This window comes from Elephas maximus, chromosome 15, assembly GCF_024166365.1.
Source record: "Elephas maximus indicus isolate mEleMax1 chromosome 15, mEleMax1 primary haplotype, whole genome shotgun sequence".
Taxonomy (NCBI): domain Eukaryota; kingdom Metazoa; phylum Chordata; class Mammalia; order Proboscidea; family Elephantidae; genus Elephas; species Elephas maximus.
In genome coordinates this window covers 9,573,523-9,600,765 of record NC_064833.1, presented here as the reverse complement: position 1 = coordinate 9,600,765, position 27,243 = coordinate 9,573,523, and the positions used below count along the sequence as shown (strand labels likewise).

Genomic DNA, 27,243 nt, shown 5'->3' with positions numbered 1-27,243 from the left:
TTGATGTTGTTCCGGTTACTATTTCTGCATTGCAATGACCTCAAAACTCAGGGGCTTAAGCGACCATTTTATCTTGCTTGTGGTTTTATAGGTCAGGAATGTGAAATGCCTTTTTCTGGGCAGCCCTCGCCTGCAGTCACTCATACAGTCAGTCAGCTGTAGGATGGAGAGGCAGCCATCTGTGAGGCTCGCCTCAGCGGGGGCCATCCGCCACAGCTCACTCACTTACTCACTTGGTGGCAACCGATCCTGGTGGTGGGCTGTTGACCAGAGAGCCCACTCACAAGCTCCCCGGTATGGCATTCTCAGGGTGGCCAGGCTTCTCACATGGCCCCGAGCTCTCCCCAATGCCAGCATCCTGAGAAGACAAGGCAGAAGCCCCATGACCTTTGGTGAGGTAGCCTCCAAAGCTACATAGCATCACTCCCCTGTGCTCTAGGGCCAGAGCCATCCAGCCTCACCCAGATTCAAGGGGAGGGACGCAGACCCTGCCTCTCAGTGGGTAGAGTCTCAAAGACTTTTGGGACCACTTTTTATAAACTGCCACCACCCTAGTGATCTGCTCCTAGAAAACCCTATAGGGCAGCTCTACTCTGTCACATGCAATCACTTTGTTGTTGTTGCTAGGCTCCGTTGAGTCAGTTCTGACTCACAGCGATCCTATGCACAACAGAACGAAACACTGCCCGGTGCTGCACCATCCTTACAATCATTGTTATGCTTGAGCTCATTGTTGCAGCCACTGTGTCAATCCACCTCATTGAGGGTCTTCTTCTTTTCCCCTGACCCTGTACTCTGCCAAGCATGATGTCCTTCTCCAGGGACTGATCCCTTCTGACAATATGTCCAAAGTATGTAAGATGCATTCTCGCCATTCTTGCTTCTGAGGAGCATTCTGGTTGTACTTCTTCTAAGAGAGATCTGTTCGTTCTTTTGGCAGTCCATGGTATGTTCAATATTCTTCGCCAACACCACAATCCTAAGGCATCAATTCTTCTTCGGTCTTCCTTACTGTAAGTCACTATAAGGTCACTACAAGTCAAAAATCGATTTGACGGCACCCAACGACAACAACATGTTACCAGCATCCAGTAACACTTTATTGCAGAAAAGAATATCTACACAGTCTCCAAGTATTATTTATTGCTGTTATTGTTCAGTGCCATCAAGTCAATTCCAACTTATAGTGACACCATGTGACAAAGGATAACTGCCCCATAGGGTTTCCTAAGCTGTAATCTTTATGGGAGCAGATCTCCATGCCTTCTCTCTGGTGGAGCCGCTGGTGGAGCCTTGCGGTTAGCAGCTGAGAGCTTAACCATTGTGCCACCAGGGATGAAACATATCTTTACAGAGGCAAAATCTGACAGGCAGCACGTTAACCCAGAGAACAAAGTTGCTATCGCCAGTAAGGACTTATTGCATCACGTGTCTCTGATACGATGTATTGAGAAGACACTTGGATTTAAACAGGAGAAAACAATAGGACCATCCCTAATTGGGGGACATTCTACAAAACAACTGCCCTGTCCTCTTCAAAAATGTCCATGTGCCTGCATACGGGCAGTGCCTACCCCCTGCCCTCAGCACTCACCATTCCAGCATTATATCCAGGGCTCTCCAGTGGTAAGCTGGAAGCTGGGAGGCTAATGGATCAGCCTTCATCCAATAATAGAGGCGGTTAGGATAACACCCCTGCTTTCTCATCCACCAGGTAGGAGAACTCTGGGGCATTTTCTACACTGTCTCCCAGAGCTCCTCATTGGAATTTGCATCTTGGTTGCCTACAAGGGTAACTTGTTCAATAACACACCTATACTGGTGACCTTCCTTTCCTTGTTCCACTTCCCCACTCTCTACCCATACTTTCTGGAATCACCACTCAGATACCTACTTGCATTCAAATCCCTGACTCTGCATCTGCATCTAGGAAAATCCAACCTGACACAGTCTCAAAGACAACAGAAAAGACCGAGAACACATACTAAATTAAAGGAGAATAAGGAGACATAGCAATAGATGCAATGTGTGGTCTTGGATTGGAACCTAGAATGGAAAAAAAAAAAAATGCTATGAATGGCAGTATCGGGACCGTTAGCAAAAGTTGAGTATGGGCTATAGATTAAACAACAGTATTGTATCAGTGTTAAGTTTCTTAAATTTTATAATTACATTGTAGTTACTTAAGAACATGCCCTTGGTCTTAGGAGGCGCATGCCAGCATATTTCTGGGCCATGACGTCTGCAGCTTACCTCAAATGGTTTAACAGATAAGCAGAATTGGAGAGGTTTAAAGCAAATACAAAGAGATATTAACAATAGGTGAATATAAGTGAAGGCCATATATGTGTTAATTGTTTTATTCTTGCCACTTTTCTGAGCTTTTGAAATGGTTTTAAAAATCACAAAAGAGTACTAATGATTAAAAAATATGATTGATGTAATAGAAATTAGAAAAGTTACATGTATGGAAAAGGAGAGTAGCTGCAGCTAATAGAAGAGAAAGAAAGAGGGGGAGGGAGAGAGTGTTGGGAAGGGGGAAGGAAGGAAGGAAGGAGGCGGGGGGAGGGAGGCAGGTGGGCATGAAGGAAGGAAGGAAGGCAGGAAGTGTAGCTGTGAGCTTCCTGGCAGGTAACAAAGGTAAATGGTATTGGCAGATGTAGTGCCTGCTGAAGACAAGTGAAAATTTCCTTGAATTTTAGATAAATGTGAAGACTCAGGCTTATAATGAGTTTAAGGCAAATGAGAAAGGAAGCTAGTTTCTGCCTCAGCACCAGGCGATTTGCACCATTCTCACCCTTTCATGGTAACGCCTGCATGACTAGTGTCTGTCGTGTTTGCATTGATCTGAGCTGCTACGAATTTCACAGCACCCCCATTTCTTTCAATATTGTGAAGGTGTTCCTCCAGCTCAGAGAATGACCCAAGATCTCACAGCTAAAACTTGGCAGGGCCATGATTCAAACCCTGGTCCGTCTGCGTCAAAACCTTTCCTCTGTTACCAGCTCCCATGACACATTCCGATTTTCCATAAAGAGACAGAGATGCTGCAAGCCGCTGTCTAGCCTTGGGGAAGCATGACCTTTGTCATCAAGGCTGTTAGCTGTGCCAGTGTCAGCACTGGCCTGTGCGAGCCCCTGGGTTGACTCCACGTGGCAGACCCTATGTCCCTAGGTAAAGGGACAAGTAGGCTGATGGGAGATGCTGCCCCCATTGTGGGCGTGGCAGCTGTGAATTATATCCCCCCACCCTTAAGGGAAACCAGTTGCCACTGAGTCCACTCCAATTCATGGGGCAACACCATGTGTCACAGTAGAACTGTGCTCCACAGGGTTTTCAATGGCTGATTTTTTAGAAGCAGATTGCCAAGTCTTTCTTCTGAGATGTACTCGAACCTCCAACCTTTTGGTTAGCAGCTGAGTACGTTACCATCTGCACCATCCAGAAGCTCCTCTGAAGAGAAGGGAACACTCCTGTGACAGCTGCCAAGCCCTCGGCCGAATCACCCAAGAGTGTTGCTGGACTGCGCACCACGAGTCAACACTGCTGCCAAGAAAAGCTAATTGAAATTCAAACTGGAATCACTGGAGGTCCAATGTAGTTTATTATTTTATAGAACTCAGAGAAACCTTAGCCACCTAATCCGCAAATTTTTACCAATGAGGAAACTGAGGCCCAAGGGGGAGAGATGCCTTGGTTGGAGCTGCAAGCTAATTAGCAGAAGAGGTGGGCACAGAGCCATTAGCCAACCCAGGGTGGTTCCCCCAGGGAAGAGCTGCAGGCATTCCCAGACTCCATTTTTCTTTCTTTATTTAAAATCATGCTCTTTCTGTTTTATTGAACTAGAAGTGTTCTGACAAGCTTGGAAATGTTAATAGGCTGAGAGAGCTGGCCCCATATACAGACGAAAACTTAAAAAAAGAGAGTCAGGACTCTGCCTTCCTTTTTCCCTTCAGTGTAGCTGATCTTCTTCCACAGGCCAGTCTCAGGAACAACTTCACAGAGACTTAGCCAGTCACCATTGCATTGAATAGGACCTCATGTGTGTCAGAATAGAACTGTGCTCCATAGGGTTTTCAATGGCTGATTTTTCAAAAGTAGATCCCCAGACCATTCTTTCTTCTGAGGTGCCTCTGGGTGGACTCGAACCTCCAACCTTTCAGTTAGCAGCTGAGCACATTAACCCTTTACACCAGCCATGGGCACCTCATCTGGATTAGTGTGGCCATCAATGATACGCAGACTTAGGACAAGCCAGGCCCTGAAAAAAGGTCCATTGCACTGACAGGGGAGTCAGGAAGTCAAAAGGGCCGTGGACAGAAGTAAATCCCTTGAACCAGCTTGGTGCCTTCATTTCCTCAGGCTGATGTAACAAAATACCACAAAGTGGGTGGCTTTCAAGAACAGAAATGTATTTTCTCACAGTTCAGGAGGCTTAAAATCCAAATGGCCCCACTGATTCCTTCTGAGACCCCTGAAAAAGGAAAGGTTCCACAGCTCTCTCCTAGCTTCTGGAATCAACTCAACGGCAATGGGTTTGGGGTGTGTGTGCATTTCTTTTCTGAGAGCAAATAAGCTCTAGGTCTGGAGGCTGAACATAGAACACTGGCAGGTGGAATCCAGATGTCTTCCCTCCCCACTTGGTCTAAGTGAGATGAGATATGCATATTTATATTTGAAAGACAGTCAATCAGCAAAATAACTCTGAAATTGCCCACTGTTTGGCCCAGATTCATACACCTGAGCATTAAAGCAACACTGATCTTTATTTCTAAATTGCTACCTTCAGGCACTCCCCAGAGAAAGTGACTGATGCCCACAGAGTTCAGAGCATGGACGTTCGTAAAACAAATGGGCGAACTTGGTTTAAAACCCACCCACAAACCATTGCATCATCCTAGGGCTGGCCGTCTTTAGGATGCATGACCACACGCTTGGAGGGATGGTAAATTTTATGGGGCCATCATCAAATCAACACATTATTGGACTCCATCAGATATGCCAACAGGACTGATGGTTGCCCATCAGTGAAGTCAGGATTTGATCCACTGGCCCAAGGGTGTAATCAAAACATCACCCACTCTGAGTCCCAGGACCTGAGGAGAAGTTAGTAGGGGGCTGTTTTTATTATTGATGTTATTAATCCCTCCAGTGGCCTCTGTGACTACTGAATTATCACTGGTTTCTCTTAAAGTTTATTGCAATTTGCCATTTTGCTCCTCATGTCAAAATCCCAATATAATCTTCAGCCATAAAAATTAGGCACTACATTGTGATAATGGCAGCAGTATTTCATCCATCAGCAGGGACTGAATGCATTACTTAACACATTGCAGTGGAATTCATGATGAATTTGAAAAGTTGCCCTTTTGGAAAGTACGTACTTAAATCTTTGGATTACCTTCTAGGTTTGGGGAAAGCCTGGCAGCCTGGCCTACCAGAGATGAGAGAGCTTTTGCAGAGAGTGGCCAAGACCACCTCCCACTCACTGATAGGCCGGGGGAGGGATAATAAGAATCAGCTGGAAGGAAGTTCACAATCTGGCCATGGCTGCTCCAAATCCCACAGCCACTGGCTTTGAAGAGCCATCTGTCTAGACTCAATTGGCTCAGAAGGCTGGCACACAGAGATAATGAATCCAAGGTCACGGGGTCAAGTTCATGTACATCTGATCCAACTAGCTTGGGGAGGAGGGTAGGAAACCATGAATTCACAGCTTCTGGATCTCCTCCAGCTCCCTTGGCTTTGCGTACAACATTAATTGCCAAGAAGAAAACGGGCAGGAATGGATGGGTAGCTGGTTCCTTCCACTCAAAAAGCCTGGCTTGAGCATCTACTATTTGAACAACATGATGCCCTCCCAAATAAGTGGAGTTAGCAAAAACAAGACCTGATCCCTGTCTTCAAGAAGTTCACAGTCTGGTGGAGGAGTCAAAGAGGTAAACAAGCAATTCTCATTAGAGCTAGAATAAAGGAAGAAACAGAATGCTATGGAAATGACAGGGAGATAGTATCTTAGAGGGTGGGAAAGGGCTGGGGAAGGTGGCAAGGATCAGGTGGTATTTGCAAAGAGCCCCGGGGGAAAATTATTATTTCACTAAGGAGGAACAGAGGGTGAGGTTTGGGTAAGTACATTTCCAGGTCACTTCTTGAACAGTCACTGCAGGTCCCTCAATGACAGATGTCTGTTCTTCATAAGGCAATCTTCTCTATATGACTCTACCCTCTTTAAGTTTCAGTAGCCACTCAGATTTCTTCACCCAGTATGTCCTAGAGGTGGTATCTTAGTTTGCACACTCTAAGCCAGAGGTTAGCAAATTTTTCTGCAAAGGGACAGATAGTAAACATTTTCAGCTTCCCAAACCATCCAGTCTCCGTTGTAACCACTCAACTCTGCCATTGTAGCACAAAAGCAACCATAAGCAATACCTAAAGGAATTGGCATGGTTACGTTCTAAAACAAATTATTTACAAAAACAGACAGTGGGCTGGATTTGGCCCGTGGGCCAGTTTGCCAACTCCTGCTCTAAGCCATGGATTAAAGAACAAGCAGTTTATTGGTAGCATAAGGAACATAGGTAGGAGAGATGGGACATGTTGTAAGGAAGGAAAGGTGGCCAGGAACAATTGAGACTTTAAACCAGCTATTAAAGTGGGTTACTAGAACTTAATCCCATGCGGATACTAGAAAATGGTAGAGCACACACATCTCATAATATCCTGGCCACCAGGCAAGGGAACTGAGGTATTTATACTCCCATATACAGGAGTCATTGGTTGGACATTCCAACCCCCCAGATTCTCAGGCAGATTGAGTTTTTTTTTTTTTTTTTTTTTGCCTCTGACAAATACACAGACACTGGACTGGAAGTCAGGCTGGCATACACAGAAAAGGCACTATGCTCTATGGCAGTGGACATGTGACAGGCCATCCCTTGACCCCTCGGATCCAGTCATGCCCCACATTAAGCTGGCTCAGCCAAGTAACTAAATCTTCAGATGTGTACCTAAAATAAGTTAAAACAAGAGGGTCAGTGGGACATTGGGCAAGCTACAGGTTCTACTACTATAGCAGAAGGCAAGGCCGTAGTTGATAGTCATCAGCTGTCTCCTCTACCAGCCATTCTAGATCCCCACCCTCAGCCAGCTCTTTTGCTGGCCAAGCTTACTTGCCAAATGGTATAAAAAAACCTTAATGCTCCTTTAACCATGAGCACATATTACTTTGAAAACAAAATATATTTCAGAAGAAAATAGCGACACTATCTATAAATCTCTTAGCAAATAATAGGTGCTCAAAATCATTAATTCTCTTCCCTCAAATTGTACCCTGCTCACATGCGAAATGAATGTGTGAGCTTACTTCCCAACAATATAGAACGCTTTTATGTTTTGTTTAGTTTTGAAACCCTTCTTTTGCCTGATTTCACATGCTAACGTGTTCTTGCCAAATCCAGCTGTTGGCTCATCAAAGAGAGTTCATTAGCACTGATTCTTCTTGCGCTTCCCTAGCAGATACCATAGCATGCCACTTAAATAAAACAGCAGCATTGCTGGCTGGCAAAGCCAAAGCCAGAGAGATGATCCTGTGCCCAGAAGCAATTTCCTCCCCATCACACTATCTGCTCTTCCCGTCAGCTGCCCTATGGAGCCCTGCTCCACAGAGGGAACAGCTCTTCTTGCCCAGGTGCTGCTGCCTTTCCAGAACCCTGGGGTTCTTCCAAACAGCATATTTTCAGGCTCATTTCACTTGCTACTTTTGCTCCAGTAGTCTGTAAGGGAAGTCAGGAGCATGGCGCCCCATCCCTTTTCCCAGGGCTTGGAGAGGTCATACCAGCCAAGTTGATGTCAATCTCTTGGGCAGAAACATGATGGGGAGAGGACTCTGGAGTCCCTTGGTGCTGGACGTGCTCATGAAGCTGTTGGTGAAATCAGCTTTTTCTGTACCCCCATCCTGAATGAGGAGAAGCAGGCCATCAGGGATGAGTCGGCATGGCTAAAATGAGAGTCTGCAGAAGAGGCGAAAGAGGCCTTCTCTCCCACCTGACTCCGCAGCCAAACAAGGGAGCTGTAGGAGATCCTCGCAGCCAGGGCACCAGTGGTTGGGGTTCCAAGTTCAAGCAGAGACCAATGGGCAACTCGTCCAGCATGGAGACAGCGCAGCTGAGCACGGCACAGGATCCTGGCTGTCCCTGGCTCTACTGCCTACTCGCTGGGTAACTTGGCCAACTTGCATCATCTTTCTGTGGAAAGGAGTTGGTAAATCATGCCCTATTTCACCAAGGTTCTTGACAAAGACTAAAGCTAAGGCCATAAATTGTTATGGATTGAATTGGCGGTGCTGGAATCCTACCCTCTATAGTGGTGGATGTAATTCCATTTGGGGACAGGGCTTTCTTTTTATGTTAATGAGGCCGTATCAGTGTAGGGTATGTCTTGAACCTAACTGCTCCTGAGTGATGAAAAGGGCAGGCTAGGCAGAGGAGCAAGTGCATGCTGGGGGGCGGGGGCGGGGTGCCAGGTGAGATCACCGAGGAACTGAGGCACCAGGCTACAGAAGCTGAATTCAGGAGACAAGGATCTTCTACCATAGCCGACACAGAGAGAGACAAAGAGAGTGAGAAAGAGAGAGCGCCTTCCCCTAGAGCCAGTGCCCTGAATTTGGACTTCCAGACTCCTGAACTGTGAGAAAATAATTTTCTATTCTCTAAAGCCACCCCCTTGTATTTCTGTTACAGCAGCACTAAGAAATGAAGACATGGCATATTCAACTGTTTCGAAAACTGTGAAACCCATTATCCTGAGTCTCGATGTGGCTGCAAGGAAAAAACCTCGTTCAGGAGTCTTGGGTTTGAATCCTGGCTCTATCTAAGATTAGTTAGAAGACTGCAACACTCTTGACCTCAAAGTTCTATTATTTTAGAAAATCAAGAAATGAGTTCCCCCAGCAGTGGTCTGCCTTGGACTTTAAGTGACCATGTTCAGAGTTTCTTGAGGCAAAGAAGCAGCTCCTATTTATCTCTGGCTCCAGTGTATGGAGCATAGAAGGTATAAAACAAAGCAAACAAATGCGTTCCTTGAATGAATGAGCAACATAAGTTAATGTTAGTACAATGTGTAACATAAAGCAAGATCACAGACTTAAAACATTAACAATGGTAACAATAACAACAATAATAATGACAAATTTCATCAAGTCAGGCACTGTTCTAAACACTTCGCCTGCATTATCACATTTAATCCACACAGCACCTGGCGGGGGGGATCATTCACATCGGAAAAGCAAGGCTTAAAGAGGTTAAGCAACTTGTCAAAAGTCACCGAAATAGTGTATGGGAGATCCAGGACTCAGAACCATCTCTCTCTCCGCTATGAGTCGGAATCGACTCGACGGCACTGGGTTTTTCTCCACTATTATAGAAAAGGTTTAAACACAGAATAAAACATTCTGTGATGGGTGTGAAGGGAGAGGGGTATTCCCTAATTAGAGAGTGGACAAGAATTATCTTAGGTGAAGGGAAGGACAAAACGCAATACAGCGAAAGTCAGCACAACTGGACTAAGCCAAAAGCTAAGAAGTTTCCTGAATACAACCAAACACTTCCAGGGACAGAGTCGCCGGGTTAGGGGTCTGGGCACCATGGTTTCAGGGGACATCTAGGTCAATTGGCATAAAAAAAGCTTATTAAGAGAATGTTCTGCATCCCACTTTGGTGAGTGGTGCCTGGGGTCTTAAAAGCTAGCGAGCAGCCATCTAAGATGCATCAATTGATCCCAACCCATCTGGAGCAAAGGAGAATGAAGAACACCAGAGTCAAGGAAAATATTAGCCCAAGAGACAGAAAGGGTTACATAAACCAGAGAGTCCATCAGCCTGAGACCAGAAGAACTAGATGGTGCCCGGCCAGAACTAATGACCACCCTGTGACAGGGAACACAACAGAGAGTCGCTGATGGGGCAGGAGAAAAGTAGGGTGCAGAACTCAAATTCTATTAAAAAAAAAACAGACTTAACGGTTTGACTGAGACTGGAGGAATCCCGGAAGACATGACCCCCAGAGTCTGTTAACCCAGAACTAAAACCATTCCCTAAGCCAACTCTTCAGACAAATATTAGACTGGACTATAAGACATAAAATGATAGTCGTGAAGGGTGTGCTTCTTAGTTCAAGTAGATACACGAGACTAAATGGGCAGCTCCTGACCAGAGGAGAGATAAGAATGCAGAAGGGGTTAGGAGCTGGTTGAATGGTTACGGTAAAATACAGGGTGGAAAGTAGGAGTGCACTATCACATTATAGGGAGAGCAGTTGGGGTCACATAACAATGTATGTATAAATTTTTATATGAGAAACTAACTTGAGCTGTAACCTTTCACTTAAACCACAATAAAAAATATAAATAAACATAACCATCTCTCTTTGACTCTAAGGACCATGTTCTCTTGGATAGACAGACAGCTATCCACATACATGTGCATGCATCAATAAGGGCACAGAGCTTCACGTACACACATGATCATAAATGGTTAACACTGACGGAGTGTGTGCAAGCACTTCACATGCATTAACCTTACAATCTTGCTACTATCATTAGCCCCATTTTACAGATGAGAAAATCGAGGAATGGTGAGGCCAAATAACTTATGCAAGGACAGCCCCTAGTAAACGGCAGAAACAGGATTTGAATCCAAGCATTCTGGCTCTAGAGTCGAGGCTCTAGGCTAGTAAAAGGCTGGTTCTAACTCACTGCTTCACGGACATACACAGCCACACAAAGAGAGGTGCATACACGCTTGTGTGTGCGTGCACACACCACACACACACACACATACACACACAGACCCCTAACCATGGGACTCTCTTCTTCCACATGGGGTTTCCCTTCCCCTCGTTCTGTAGGACCCCTGCTAGTATCAAAAGGAGACAGAGAACTCCCATGTCACAGTCACGAGTGGAACCTTCTGGCCCTGCCAGTATCAGAGCCCCTTGGGGATGGGAAACTGCCAAGGCAGCTCCTACATGGGTCAGGTACCAGGTGTGTCTGAAAAGGCAGGGTTGGCCCATGAGCTCAGAATTCTGAAGAGTCTGGTGTCACTTTGAGACTTTTCTGGGTCCACAGGACAACAAAGGAAAATGAGCCACAGGCTACTCTCAGCATCTCCTTGTGAGCCATCCCACTTTGCCTTTTTATGTTGCTGGTAGTGAATCAGTAGTTTCTGTTTGCAGTGGAAAAACATCCCACCTGGAGGGAGCCCTCAGCTCAGTCTTCACTGACATCAACAAGGCAGAGACGGGGCTGTAGTCCACAGAGAAAGCAGGGAACCTTGGAGGTGGGATGGAAAGACCACCAGCAGCTGGGACTGCAAAATGCAAACAGGTGCGCCCACCCCTGCAGCAATATGCATCTGTAGGATTTTCTGTCTCCAGGGCACCCACCCCCCACACCTTCCACCTCCACCAACACCAATCACTCCTCTTCACAGTCCCCCCATCACACCTCTGCATAAAACCTCGATGGCTCCCATTGCCCTCAGGAAAAATCGAAACTCTTCAGCAAAGCTTACAAAGACCCTCCTGATCTGGCTTTGGCCAGTCACCCCAAACCTCATCTCCTGACACCTCGCACATGCCTTGCCACATCCATACTAAGCTGGGCAGCCTTCCCCACATGACAGCATCGATGCTTTTGCCTCGGCCTATAACATCTTTCCCTTCTATCTTCCACTTCACAAACCCCGACACTTTCTCCAAGATTCAGATTAGTCTTCTCTTCCCTGACTCCACCCAATCACCACACACACCACCAAAACCCAAAACCAAAACACCAAACCCGTGCCGCCAAGTCAATTCTGACTCACGGAGACCCCGTGTGTTACAGAGTAGAACTGCTCCATAGTGTTTTCTTGGCTGTAATATTTACAGAAGCAGGTAGTCAGGCCTTTCTTCCGTGATGCTGCCGGGTGGTTTTGAACCACCAACTTTTAAGTTAGTAGTCTGGTGCAAACCATTTGTGCCCAGACCTTCTCAATTTCAGATCCCCTCCTGTGTGTTTCGTAGGCAGCCTGCACTGTTCTTTCTCAGAGCAGGCATCCTGCTATATTATAGTCACTGACAGGAATGGACTCTGAGCTCCTTATGAGCAGGACCAGGGCTTATCCATGCCCAAATCCCTCACCCCACAGACAATACCTGGCATACAGTACATACCGAACTAACACCCACAAATCACCCTCATTCACTGCCCAGCTGGAATCCAATCAGATGGTAGATGTAGAATATTTGGTAACCTGAAAATAGTTATGCAGGTTAAATGTGCTCATTCATAACGACTCCTCAGATAAAAGGACTTTTGTCAAAAGCCTATCTGAGAGACATTTCTGACATAAAAATTGTCGATTTAAAGTGCTATTTCAATATTTATCAGCAATTTTTTTCTTACAACAGAGATTTCCTTTTTTTTTAATTTTGTTTATCTGCGTAGATGTAGGTGTGGTTTTTTGTTTTTATTTATACCCCCACCTTATTCCAGAAAGATCTGAAGGTAACTTTTAAAGGAGTCTACATTTTCTATATTTTCTACCCTCCAGCCTTGCCAAAGACACCCCTGGGCAGCACCAACGGTTTATGCTCAGCCAGTGACCTAAAGGTCAGTGGTTCGAACCCACCCAGCCACACCACAAGAGAAAGGCCTGGTAATCTACTTCCATAAGATTACAGACAAGAAAACCCAACGGAGCTGTTCTACTTCCTCACACGGGGCCGCCACGAGTCAGAGTTGACCGTAATGAACTTAGTTTTGGTTTTGGAACCTTGCCAAAGGGGTAAAAATGTCACGTTGCCTGAATTTTGGTATATTCAGAGGTAACTTCACTTGGGAGTGTTGCTGACTAGGGTTCATAGGGCTGAGAGATCTATGATGGTGGGGGCAGGGGTAGTGAACGTTAATCCCAGAGTTTACACTCGGTCCAGGCTTTGGAGATAAACTTGAGATGGTAAAAAAAAAAAAAAAAACTAGGCTGTCAGGACCTTCTTGAAAAGAGAGCAGTCAGACCAGCTTAAAACCAGTTGGCAGTGAGTCAGTCCCAACTCATTGTACCCACGTATGTCAGAGTAGAGCTGCGCTCCATAGGGTTTTCAATGGCTGACCTGTAGGAAGTAGACTTCCAGGCCTTTCTTCCAAGGCAATTCTGGGTGGGCTTGAACTCCCAACCTTTTGGATAGCAGCCGAATGTGTTAACCAGACAGACTTAGACTCTGGTTAAATATTACTAACTTCTATTAGAACTCCCTTTGTAACCTGTATTAAGTGCTTTGCATGCATAATGTTATTTAAATCTTACAGGAGGAAGCCCAATTGGCTCCCAAGTTTATATTTGAGGGACCTGATGTTCAGTGAGATGAATCAGCTTGCTCCAGCCTCAGAGCAGGGGTTACGCTCAGGACTGTCAGAGATGTCAAGTCCGCCCTCTGTGACCAGCATCAACCTGTGGAGCAATCGCTCTGTTAAAGCAGAGGATGGCATCATCGCACCTCTGACACCTGCTCTGAGACGTGCATACAACAGGATGAGGCGGCCTGTGCGTGGATGGACCCACGGTCAAAACCTCCTCCTGGGTGCTGGTGAAAGTCTCAGGAGGCCCACCAACATGCAGCACAATAGGGTATGGAGAGGAAAGAATAGGCTCGGGGGTTCAGAGAAACTCCAGAAATTCTAGTTCGACTTTGTAAGCATTCGTGTTCTTTTTAACTTAGCCATATTATAAACGAATATTCAGAAATTAAAGATTCCTGTAGACATGCTCATATTGAAAAGCATGACATACATTTAAAAGAGTTTGAAGCAGTGTTGCGTGAAACATTTAGGATCCATTAAGTGGTGGTGTATCTGACCAGGGGAATAAAACATTAACGATCTCTTTGTTCATTGAGATTTTAACCTTTAAATATTCCACATAAAGTTCTATTGATTATGGAGACTACGTTCCTTTTTGGATGACCTGGACAAATTCATTTTAAATGCATTTCTCTGGCCACCCTGCCGCAGAGCGAGTGTTGTCGCTGGAACTCAGTGAGGCACCCAGAGGTGGTAGAAGTGAATCTGTAGGGATAGTGAGTTTACAAGGCCAGGATGCAGTGACTGATTGGATTTGAGCCGGGGATGCATGCAGGTGGTGGGGAGCCAAGAATCACAACAGAAAATGAGAGAGAACAGCTTTAAGAAGGAAACGATGGGTTTGATTTGTACGGGTAGAAGCCTCTGTGAGGAAACTGGGACAGGGCAAGGACGAAAAGGAGGCAGCCGACACAGCATCCCAGGCTCACCTGGTTGGTACCGTTTACCTGTTCTATTCTTTCTTCCTATAAGCCCTGGTGGCGCAACGGGTAAGCACTCGGCTAACTGAAAGTTTGGCAGTTCAAACTCCATGGGAGAAAGACCTGGCGATCAGCTCCCATAAAGATTAGAGCCTAGGAAACCCTATAGGACAGCTCTGTCATATAGGCTCGTTATGAGTCGGCATCAATTCAACAACACAATATTCTTTCTTCCCGGTCTTAGTCTGGAAGCTCCGCTGAAACCTGTTCAGCATCATAACAACAAGCAAGCCTCCACTGACAGACAGGCCGTGGCTAAGCATGAGGTGCACTGGCTGGGAATCGAACCCAGCTCTTTCACATGGAAGGCGAGCGTCCTACCACTGAACCACCAATGCCTCAGGCAGAGATGTTGCCTGTGTAATAAGTGTCAGGTTCCCAAAATTGGGGATCTCGTTAGCTCTGGGACCCAAGCAGAACCCCAGACACAGATCCAGTGGCCAAGACTAGGCTTCAGAGGCCAGGAGGACGTAGGGATTAATGAAACACCCTTAGGACCAGTGGTCCCTTGGGCCAAGCCTGGGGGCAGAGGTGAGGCATGGGTGCACTGGAGAAGGCGAAGTCTCTGAGCTGAACTTCCAGTAGCTTTGTTTTTGAAGGCAGTTGCTTGGACAGGCTCTGAACTAGTCAGGGGCTGACCATCCACAGCGCACCTTCTCAGCAGGCTACTTCTCTCCTGCCTCAACTCCATCTCCCAAGGGGAACAGCCTATAAGAACTCACAGCCCCCTGTCTTCCAGGACAGGGAGATGCCCGCTCTGGCAGGAAAGTGTACCCTGCAGCTGACAATTAAGAAGAGCAGACTTGAACTTCCCTACCTCGTGAGCAAAGAGAGACACACACCAGCTATAACACAATACTGCTCTTGCCTCACCGGGATTATTACACGGCTCGATCATAACAGTAAAACCAATCTATTCCTAGCCCAAGCTGTCTGTGGAGATGCAGCCTCAAAGGAGCGAAGCAACTCCTAAGCCATCAGAGGAAGCCACGTGTCATAAAAGTGCCCGGGAAAAGAAAGGGCTCCCAGGTGGCAGAGGAGCAGGGCAGCCTTGTGGGCCCTGCGATTTGGGGTGACTCTTAGACAATTTCATTTTTATTCTCGCTGCAAGACAGGCCCATTTCACTGCCTCTTAGCTCTTTTCCCAAAGACAATTTAGTAGCATCAGGGGCTGGATCTGTCTTTTTTATGATCTGATAAATAACAATCACCCAGTCTGGCCTTGGTGGCTATTCTCTCCAAATATTAAATTGGCTTCTGTGGGAGACAATAAATTTAAAAGACATGCCTTATTGTTTCCACAAAATCTGGGAGCATTGGGGCAGGGCCTGCTCAAGCTGGGATTGCAAAGGGAAGGACAAAAAGGCAGAGAAGAGGGGCAGCCCAGGCTGGAGGGTTCACCTTGTGTGGTCACGCCCCCTGCCAAAGTTCTTCAACTAGATGGTCGTAATTTTATAACAATTCTCAGATCCCAGGCTCTTTATTATTTTCATCTTGGAAATGAATACCAATGACTTCTCAATGTTTTTCTAGAAAGGCTTTGTGAACTTAAGACTCAACAACATCTGTCAGCCTCCATCCTGTCCCATCCTCGTTACTTAGAATAAGAGTCCAATTGTTGCAGGGTCCAGCTCTTCCGGAAGCAGTGAAAGGAAAGCTTTATTGAGCGTTTTGCCTATAAATCAAACAGGCTCAGGAGCAATCCTTGTGACTCCTTGCCTGAAGGTGGAAGCCCTGAATGCTCCTATTCATGTATTCATTCATTCAATGAGTAGATATTAAACACCAACTGTGTTCTTGACACTGTGCTGGGCACGGGAGGCACTGCCATGAACACGTGTGTCTTAGTTATCTAGTGCTGCTACAACGGAAATACCACAAGTGGATGGCTTTAATGAACAGAAATTTATTCTCTCAAAGTCTAGGAGGCTAGAAGTCCAAATTCAGGTACCAGCTCCAGGAGAAGCCTTTCTTTCTCTGTCTGCTCTAGAGGAAAGTTTTTGTCATCAATCTTCCCCTCATTTTAGGAGTTTCTCAGCACAGGGACTCTGGGTCTAAAGGATGTGCTCTGCTCCCATCTCTTCTTACTTTGGTGGTATGAGGTCCCTCTGCCTCTCTGTTCACTTCTCTCTTTTATATCTCAAAAGAGACTGACTCAAGATACAACCTAATCCTGTAGATTGAGTCCTGCCTCATTAACATAACAATCTCTAATTCTGCCTCATTAACATCCTAGAGGTAGGATTTACAACACATAGGATAATCACATCAGATCAGAAAATGGTGGACAACCACATAATACTGGGAATCATTTTGGGGGACACAATTCAGCCTATAACAACGTGCTTGGAGAGATGACAGCTGAGTCAAGGAGAAAGGCTTTGGGAAGACCATTACAATCCAGTATGTGTGTGGACTGTACAATAGAAAATTTAAGGGTGCTGTTGAAACACGCAGGACAGGCACCCAACCCAATCTCAAGTCATTAGAAAAAGCTTCCAAGAAGAAGTGAAGCTAAGGCCTGAAGAACGAATGTGAGCTGCCCAGGTAAGAGGGAGCATACTGTCAACACAGGCAGAGGTAAAAGAGAGCCCCACGTCAGACTGGCCCATGTGGCATGAAGGGGGAGTGATGAAAAAAGAGAACAAAGAGCTAAGTGGGGGTTAGACCATGCGGGGTTTAAAAACTGGCACCATACTCAGTGGAAGTTTCCAGAATTCCCCTGTAGAGTGACCAGGTTAATTGTCTTATCACCTTTTCCAGGAATTTTCCTGTAACCTCCCCATGTTCTTTTCATTCCACTGATTTTCCCTCCTAACATGATCCCAGTGACAGGATTTTTCTCGAGTTAGCATCTCTGCCATTGGCTACTGCAAACATTACACCTGGAAAAGTCACGTAAAGACTAGCTTGGTTGAGGTTTATAGAGAGAATTCATACCCAGCTGTTTGCTATCACGCACACAAGTACCAAAATTGAGTCAATGAGTTTTCCTACTTCCCAATGGAAGTAGAAGCTAAACCTACTCCCTTACCCCAGCAGGCTCCCCGAAAGGTGCTGCAACGCACCCGGGAGTTGAGGCAAGGAGACAAAGGCCCAAGAAAAGCTATAGGGCCAGCAATTTTCCCTAAGGGACCTCTTCCTGTCAAGGCATCTCTGAGTTACCCTATCAGAGGAAAATTTCCTTCAGAATCCAGCTCAGCAAAGCACCACGGTGTTCCTCTGGAAACTGACCTTCCAGAATCAATATATTAGCTATTCCGATTCCTCAGCTCCTCTCCAAGGCATATCAGGAAAAAGCTGGTAAGCCACAATTATTGCATTTGTATTTCATGCTCTGTGACCAAGTTGATTATTTTGGAAGGCTAAGTTGAATCTCAATTCTATAGATCAGCTTTTGGAATGAGGTAATCTGCTAATTTTTACAAATTCATGTTATTTAAAATTACATGCACACAAGCATATCCACACAACCTGGGTCACAAACCCAAGGGCTTACAAGGACAAGGCCAGCTACAAAAATGAGTAAAACTGGTCCTAGGAGGACTGCGATGAACTGGAGAACAAATGACCTCTAGAGGGCGCTACCCCCATCAGTTCTATCAATGTGTGGCCATGTGGAAATGTGAATACAATATGGCAATACTCTAACCCACTGTCAGTAACTTCAGTCTAATGTTTTGTCTCACTGTCCTAAATGTTGCCTTAAACCTTCACTTCCTAAACTCACTGAGTAGCTTTGCACACCGTTTTACCATCTGAAGTCCACCTCAGGGTTCATTGAGCTTCACACAACTCAGTACAAGACCAACGTGACATTCCGAAGAATAGATGACCCCTCTCCCGGATAAGTCTCCCACACTTCTGTACACAAAATAGTCAAAACAAACATTTCAGAGAACATGGCAAGCATTAAAACACTCTAAATTTACAAACATTAATTTCCTTATTAAAACATAAGAAATCTCCCTCTCTATTTCATACACTGGAGGTTGGTCAAAACTCCGTTGCAGGAGTCATGTACTTTGGATGAATAAAGAATTTGTTATGGAATTTTGGAAACATGGGTGTATCTCTACTATCGTTTAGCATACTCTGTTACCTTCACGAACCCACACTCTTCTCAGAGACTCAACTTTTCCCACTCATTGCCATCACTGTTTTCATTTTTTATCTCTACTGGTCTCCTCTTGGCTACTAGCTACATCATCTTTATCATTTTTAGCTCCTGTAAAGCTAGTCATTTGCAACAACTACCCTTCCTTTGCTATTTTCCTACCTTCTCCTTTATCCTCTTTACCTTCCCAACTCCTTGAGCCTCCTCAAAAGGGAAAGGTAACCCAGAGCTCCAGCATCAGGACTTGAGTATCTGCCAGGGACCCCGACCTTCCTCCTTTTATCTTACCTTTCTCTTACAGATGTTCATTGCTTTTCCATAAGGGGGAACCCCTTTTGGTTTCCTTCTTCCCAGGTGCCTTTGCAGACTTGGCATAGCTCTGATTTGACCAGGTACATGGTTGCCCCTTCATTTCAGTTGCCAGAATGGAGTGGACAGATATTTATAGGCACCTTGGTTCCGCCACATATTTCTAATGCTTCCACTAAAACCATATCCAAAACCTGTCACAGGACTCCCTTGTCCCAGGTCCCTGTTTACAAGAGCAGACACTGTCAAGGGCCCCGCCCCTTAACCCTCCCCACTCACCACTCCAAGCATCCGTAACTCTCTGCATGAGAACTTTCTGTAGCCACAATGGTGTCCTCCCCTGGCATGCCAGGCCATTCAAAAGTGCTGGGGAGTGGATACCCTTGGGAGCTGAGGTTATGCAGGATGGAAGTAGGGGTGCAAATCGTCCAGCTTCCTCACTTCTTGACTAGGACAACATGGTCTACACTGTTTCTCAGACATCCCCAGTGAGATGGAGCCTCAGTTGTGCCTGGTGGTAACCCACCATTAATGCACCCTGGGTTGGCTTCCTTCCCTTCCTGGCTTCACTTCCCCTCCCCTTATAGGAGCTTCCTGGAACCACCTCTCAAATAAACTACTTGCAATCCAATGGGAACCCAACAGAGACCAACATGTTTTCCATCCACTGCTGATAACACCTCTTGCTCCACCAATCAGAGTTCATATCCAGGTTTCCTTCAGGGGCATCAAAACTTCATGCCCATTTGCAAACTTGACCCTAGGATAAATTGAATAATACTAGCCTGGAAGCAGCATCCCTTTGAAAAACTTCATCCTGTCTGAACAGGCTTTGCTGGCTTGGACCCCTAAGCATGGATCTGTTGAGCTCTATTACTGGGGTCCCTACAGTGACCATCTTATACACCTGCTCACTGGACTAAGTAGCTGACACTCCATTCTAGTCACCATTACATGCTCTGCTTAATGCCAAAGGCACAGAGCTAACTCTTAGTAGCAGGCAACTTCAATGGCTCCAATTGCAACTAATTTCCAGAGGGCGCCAGGTGAGTGAGCTAAACTAATTTCCACAGAGCACCAGGTGAGTGAGCTAAACTAATTTCCACAGGGCACCAAGTGAGTGAGCTTCCAGCATTTACCAGAACAAGTTGATTCCAGAAAGTGTTGCTGGGGAGTAGAATAGAAATGATATCTCGTGTGTGCAACTAAATTATTTATTATCTACACCATAATAAATAGGAAACCCTGGTGGTGTAGTGGTTAAGCGCTATGGCTGCTAACCAAAGGGTTGGCAGTTCGAATCCACCAGGCGCTCCTTGGAAACTCTATGGAGCAGTTCTACTCTGTCCTACAGGGTCGCTAGGAGTCGGAATTGACTCAACAGCACTGGGTTATAATAAATAAGTCAGTAGGAGAAACAAAAAATATATAGACAATCTAATATTCTATCTTGAATGGGTAGTGTTATGGATTGAATGGTGTCCCCCCAAAATGTGTGTCAGTTCGGCTAGGCCATGACTTCCAGTATTGTGTGATTGTCCACCATTGTGGCCTGATGTGATTTTCCTGTGTTGTAAATCCTGCCTCTACAATGTTAATGAGACAGGATTAGAGGCAGTTATGTTAATGAGGCAGGACTCAATCTACAAGATTAAGTTGTATCTTGAGTCAGTCTCTTTTGAGATATAAAAGAGAGACACGAGCAGAGTGACAGAGGGATCTCATACCACCAAGAAAGTAGTGCCAGGAGTAGAGTGCATCTTTTAACCTGGGATCCCTGTGCTGAGAAGCTCCTAGACCAGGGGAAAATTGATGACAAGGACCTTCCTCCAGAGCGAACAGACAGAGAAAGGCTTCCCCTGGAGCTGGCACCCTGAATTTAGACTCCTATCCTCCTAGACTTTGAGAGAATAAATTTCAATTTGTTAAAGCCATCCACTCGTGGTATTTCTATAGCAGCACTAGATAACTCAGACAGGTAGGTTCAAGTTAATTCAATTCCCTCTTGACCTAATTCATTATCTGTGGGACAAACCCATCTGAAATCCCTACCTAGATGTTCCCCAAAGTGGAACTGACTAGACAGATTCTGTGTCTAATTGCCATTTACCTCACTTTTATGGGGTTTCCTCAGGATAACGTCATAAGATGGCTGGCTGTTGCCAGGACTGCCAGGAGTGGTGTTTGGGAAGTTTCTGCTTTTATTGCAACTAAAACTCCACCTACACAATTCTCCATTTTGTGCCTGTCACTTCACTATGGTCAACAGAAGCCAAAACATCCTCAAGTTTTTCCATTTTCTTGCCCTCTTTTGCTCTCTCTTTTCTTAAGACCTTGTTACATTGAAATTAGCTGACTTCAGTACCATCCCCTGCAAACACTAAGCATCCGTTAATGGCAGTGGGAAATTTGGCAGTGGGTACCTACCGGTGATGGCCACACATCTTGAGTAATGTAATCAGTGCCACTGTAAAAAAAAGTCAGATTGGCAAATGTTGGGTTGTATATATTTTACCACAAGAAAAAATATCTTCCCCTTCTCCTATTTAATAAATTCCCACTAATAATTCCCTCTCTGATCAATAATATAACTCATTAACCAGATGTCTTACTTCTTCGAAAGAAACCAAAACATCATAATTTTGACATAAAATCTCCAGATTTTTAAGTATAGACAATAATTTTTTTTTTAATTAAAACATTCTTTGGACCAACAAGAACACCTCTACAGACTGAATGAAGTCGACTTGCTTCTGATAATTACGTTAATTTTATTTGCCCATGGCTCCACCAACACACCATGATGTCTCCTGCGTCTGTGCCTTTCCATTGACTATTCTCTTGGCCTAGAATTTCTCCTCTACCCCTTCAGACTGCCGTATCCCATCTTACAACCTTCCTCAATGATGTCTGCTCTGTGGAAACATCCTGTTCCCCTACCCTGTTGATCAGAGTCCACACTGCCTCCTTTACAATTCTTCATGACTTCCGTGCACACCTTCAGCTGTATTCAACGTATTATACAGCGTTTGGGGGAGCATTAGGGTCTCCTCCACCAGCTAGTTCTTCAACATCAGGGCCTTGTCCTGTGCAGCTGGGCATATCCACATCTCCAGCATCAAGCACTATACCTGGAAAAGGAAGGATGCCCAGCGCAACTTTATTGTATAAATAAAAGATGGAGAGAATGAATGAATGGGTAAAATGATTTCTTCCACATGCCATGAATTAGAGGTCTTCAACAGCACAAACCATAGAACCTAGTCAGTGAGCCTGAATGTGTCTGCCCCTCAAACTTGTGACCCTAAACTTGGGGAATATGCAAACAACATCCACAATGCTCAACTGCTTACCCACGTGTCGACAACTCCCACATATTATCACTATGCATGTATTTGCATGGTTGTCTGCTATGAGCGATTTTGCCCCCCAGGGAACATTTGGCAATGTCTGAAGACATTTTTGTTGTCCCAACTGGGGAGTCCCAGTGGCATCTCATGGGTAGAGGCCAGGGATGCTGCTACATCTCCTGCTACACACAGGACGGCCAGCCTCCAACAACAAAGAATTGTCCAGTCTAAAAGGTCAACGGTGCCCAGGCTGAGAAACTTTGCCCTAAGAGACATTCACTTTGGTTGCTACATTAGTAGGCACCCAAAGGATGTTTACTGAATTTAGGTGATAAATAAGTGTGGTGACTCAGAACGGAAACTGGGCTTGGAGTCAGCAACCACTTCACAGAAATGCTAGCACGGACTAGAACATTGTTCAGGCGAAGCTGCCAGCGCCCTGACCTGAGCTCACTCCTTCCTAAGAACTGCTCCGTACTATGCATGACTTGTTGTGTGACCTTTCCAGATGAATTTGACCTGAACTGCACAATTGATGTTAAAGAAACAAATGGGCTGCATTTTCCCCTGCAATTTTGATGAGATTAGACTATTTTCCTCTACAGAAGTCAGTGCCTTCTGTCTGGCTTCTGTGGAAAATACCACTATTATAATAGTAATGCTGTCTTTGTCAGCTGCCAACAAGTTGGCCCCTAATGGTGACCCAGGCACAATAAAAGGAGACGCTGGCTGGTACTGCGCCATCCCCATGACTGGTTGTGGATCAGACCATTGTGAGCCACAGGGTTTTTACTGGCTGATTTTTGACAGTAGATCACCAGGCCTTTCTTCCTGGTCTGCCTTAGTCTGGAAGCTCCACTGAAACCTGCTCAACATCACAGCAACACACAAGCCTCCGCTGACAAACGGGTAGTGACTAACCCTGTAAGGTACACGGAGCAGAAATGGAACCCAGGTGTTCTGCATGGAAAGCAGGAATTCCACCAATGAGCCACTACAGCCCCCTTATAATAGTAATCCAGCCGTCCCTCGGTATCTGCAGAGACTAGTCCCAGGACCCGTGTGGACACCAAAATCGGAGGATGCTCAAGTTCCTTGTGTAAAATTGTATAATATTTGCATATAACCTACACACATCCTCCCATATAAAAAATAAAAAAATCATCTCTAGATTACTTATAATACCCAAAGCAATGTAAATGCTATGTAAATAGTTGTTATATTGAATTGTTTAGGGAATAATGACGAGAAAAAAAGTGTATTTTTGTTTTCAAATGTTTTCAATCCATAATTGATTGAATACACAGATGCCGAACACCCAGATACAGAGGGCCAATTGTACCACCCAAAAACCAAACTCATTGCCGTCAAGTTGATTCTGACTCATAGCAACCATATAGGACAGAGTAGAACCGCCCTGTAGGGTTTCCAAGGTTGCAAACCTTTACAGAAGCCAACTGTCACATCTTTCTCGCATGTAGCAGCTGGTGGGTTCAAACCACCAACCTTTCAGTTCACCAAACCAACATCCGTTGCCATCAAGTCAATTCTGACTCATAGCAACCCTGTAGGACAGAGTAGAACTACCCCATAGAGTTTCCAAGGAGCACCTAGTGGATTCGCACTGCCAACCTTTTTGGTTAGCAGCCATAGCTCTTAACCACTATATCACCAGGGTTCTTTATAGTAGCAATAAACCAAAATCAAACCCGTTCCTGTCGAGTCATTTACAATTCATAGTGACCCTACAGGACTGAGTAGAATTGTTCCATAGAGTTTCCAAGGAGCACCCGGTGGATTTGAACTGCTGACCTTTTGGTCAGCAGCCATAGCTCTTAAGCACTACACCACCAGGGTTTCCACTATGCCAGGGTTTCCATACAGCTACCTTTTATTGAGCATCTACGATATACTAGACCTGGTATATATAATACTTCACTCAGTCCTCGAAACCATTCATGAAGCATTAGTATTCCATTTTACATTGGATAAAAGTGAAGCTTAAAGAAGTTGCATAACGATCCTACCGTCACATGGCTAATAGCAAGAGTGTTTGGATTCAAATTCCAATCTGATCCCACATACCACGCCCCTAATCACTTCTCCTCCGTGGGCCCCAGGTTGTCAGTTTCCCCTCTCCCCGATCCAGGCCTGGAAAAATCAGAATTTCAGTCAAAGCTTTGCTGCTTCTCTTCATCCTTCAAAGTATGGGGTACGATTTTCACATAAACTCTCATACATTCTAATTTTCTTTTGAAATGAATCTTTGTCTAAGTTTACCTCGTAACAACAGTCATGAGAATGGCTCAGGACTGGGCCGTGTTTTCTTATAATCCTTAGGGATAGTCAATCATTTGACTTGGCCACATCTCTGCCTTCCCAGGAGCACTGGTGATATAGTGGTTAAGAGCTGTGGCTGCTCACCAGAAGGTCAGCAGTTCATATCTACCAGGCACTCATTGGAAACTCTATGGGGCGGTTCTACTCTGTCCTATACGGTCACTACCAGTTGGAATGGACTCAAAAGCAACAGGTTTCGTTTTTTCTGCCTTTCCAGAGGGTCTTTCCTGTGCCCAAGGGTTCCAAAGGAGCCTTCCCAGTCTCATCATTTGCAACTCTGCTTCCCTGCCCCAACCTGAGTTCACGCGAAGGAAGACCTCCAGGTGAAATGTTTATTTTATTTGCTTTGATGCCACAGACCTGGGCTTGGAGTCCCTGCTCAGTCTTTGGCTTGGCGTCTCCAGGTCCTGGTCTAGAAAACACAGACGGGAAGTGAGTCTTTCACTTTGTCTAGGCTTCTACCTGCCATAGCATCACCTATGAGGGTGCTCCAGTCCATGGCCAAGCAGTCCAGGTAATATCTCATAAAATAAACACCTTCTCTATTTCTGACCAGAGACCCCTGTGGCACAATGGTTAAGCGCTTGGCTGCTAACAAAAAGGTTGGCAGTTCAAACCCACCCAGTGGCTCCCCAGGAGACAAGACCTGCTGATCTGCTCCCATAAAGATTGTTGTTGTTGTTGTTGTTGTATGCCACCAAATTGATTCTGACTCACAGCGACCCTATAGAACAGAGAAGAACTGTACCATGGGGTTTCCTAGGCTGTAATCTGTCTTGGAAGAAGTACAGCCAGAATGCTCCTTAGAAGCAAGAATGCTGAGACTATGTCTCACATACTTGGGACATACTGTCAGGAAGGGCAAGTCCTTGGAGAAAGATATCATGCTTGGTAAAGTAGAGGGCCAGCAAAAAAGAGGAAGACCCTCAAGGAGATGGATTGGCACAGTAGCTGAAGCAACGGGCTCAAGCATAACAACAATCATGAGAATGGCGGAGGACTGGGCAATGTTCTGTTCTACTGTACATAGGGTCACTATGAGTCGGAACCGACCCGACGGCACCTAAACAACAATAACACTCTTTACGGAAGCAGACTGCCAGGTCTTTTCTCCCTCGGAGCAGCTGCTGGGTTCGAACCACCAACCTTTCATTTAGCAGCCAAGCACTTATCCATTTCACCACCGGGGCTCCTTCCAGTAAAGCATACAGCCTAGAAAACCCTATGAGGGGCAGTTTTACTCTGTCACATGGGGTTGCTATGAGTCAAAAATCAACTCAACAGCACCCAACATTTGTGGCCAGGATGTAAGCCCTATTCCCATCTTCTTGCCCACTCTGTGGGCCATCCAGGCTCATAATCACCACCCCAGCCCTGTGATACATTCCTGCCACACCACATTGCCCTTTCCCTTGCTCAGCCCGTTCTCCAATTCCTTAGCAGCTATTTCTGACTCCAGCAGGAAACACCCGACAGAGACCATCAGGGGCAAAGGGCAGGGTACAGCTTGGAGGACACGGTTGAATCTGTTCTGGAAGGTGGTGACAGATGCACAGTTGCAGGGTAGGTCTCTCATAGGTCCTGCCGTGGCAACTTCAGAGCCTCCCCTGATGACGACCTCTAAGGACAGCTCTTTTAAATGCAGACAGTGTCTCCTCTCCACCTGGGCTATGCGGATCCAGTCATTTTCACCCTGGGCTTTGGCAGTTCAGTCCCCTCGCTGTCTCTATTGAGCTCCTGCTGGGCCAAACACTGCTTCCAAATTTCTGTATGTTTACTTGGAGCCTGTAGAAATTATAGTTTGGCACTTTGATAGGAACCAAATGTCTGATGAACTGAGAGTTAGCGGTAGGTCCAGTTTGCTTTATATACAAACTGCATTTCTGTTAAGTATGCTTTATTGTGGTAAGCCTTCCAGCCTCGGTTGCTGCCAGCGCTACTTTGGGTGAACGGAAATGTAAATTTATGCAGTGAGCCACTCACTATTGGATGGAAAAGTAACCAAAAAGCAAAAATGAAACCACACTATTTGGGGCCATGTAGAGAACACGTTCCCATTTGCCTTCAAGCTGATTTCTGACTCAGTGACCCTATAGGACAGGGTAGAACTGCTCTACAGGGCTTTAGGGAAGCAGACTGCCACATCTCTCTCATGTGGAGCAGCTGGTAGGTTTGAACTGCTGACCTTTCAGTTAGCAGTCAAATGCTTCAACCACTGTGCCACCAAACCAAAAACCGTTGCTGTACCCCAGAGGTCATGGTCCTCAGACCTTCTGTTAGCCCAAGATTGGAACCATTCCCAAAGCCAACTCTTCAGACAGGGATTGGACTGGACTATAAAATAGAAAATGATACTGATGAGGAGTGAGCTTCTTGGCTCAAGTAGACACATGAGACTATGTGGGCAGCTCCTGTCTGGAGGGGAGATGAGAAGGCAGAGGGGGACAGAAGCTGGCTAAATGGACATGGGGAATACAGGGTGGAGAGAAGGAGTGTGCTGTCTCATTAGTGGGAGAGCATCTACGAGTACATAACAAGGTGCATATAGATTTTTGTATGAGAGACTGACTTGATTTGTAAACTTACACTTAAAGCACAATAAAAGTAAAAAAAAATTTTTTTTTTAAAAAGAAAAACCATTGCCATCAAGTCAATTTCAACTCATAGTAAACCTATAGGACAGAGTAGAACTGCCCCATAGGGTTTCCAAGGAGCAGCTGGTAGATTTGAACTGCCAGCCTTTTGATTAGCA

The 27,243-nt window shown here is 45.5% G+C and overlaps 1 non-coding gene across 1 annotated transcript; it reads right to left on the bottom strand.

Annotated features, from left to right (window-relative positions):
• Positions 1-14,642: 14,642 nt before the first annotated feature.
• TRNAG-UCC (transfer RNA glycine (anticodon UCC)) lies at positions 14,643-14,713 on the bottom strand. Its single transcript has one exon. It is a non-coding gene; the product is annotated as a tRNA-Gly (tRNA).
• Between the last annotated feature and the right edge of the window lie 12,530 nt (positions 14,714-27,243).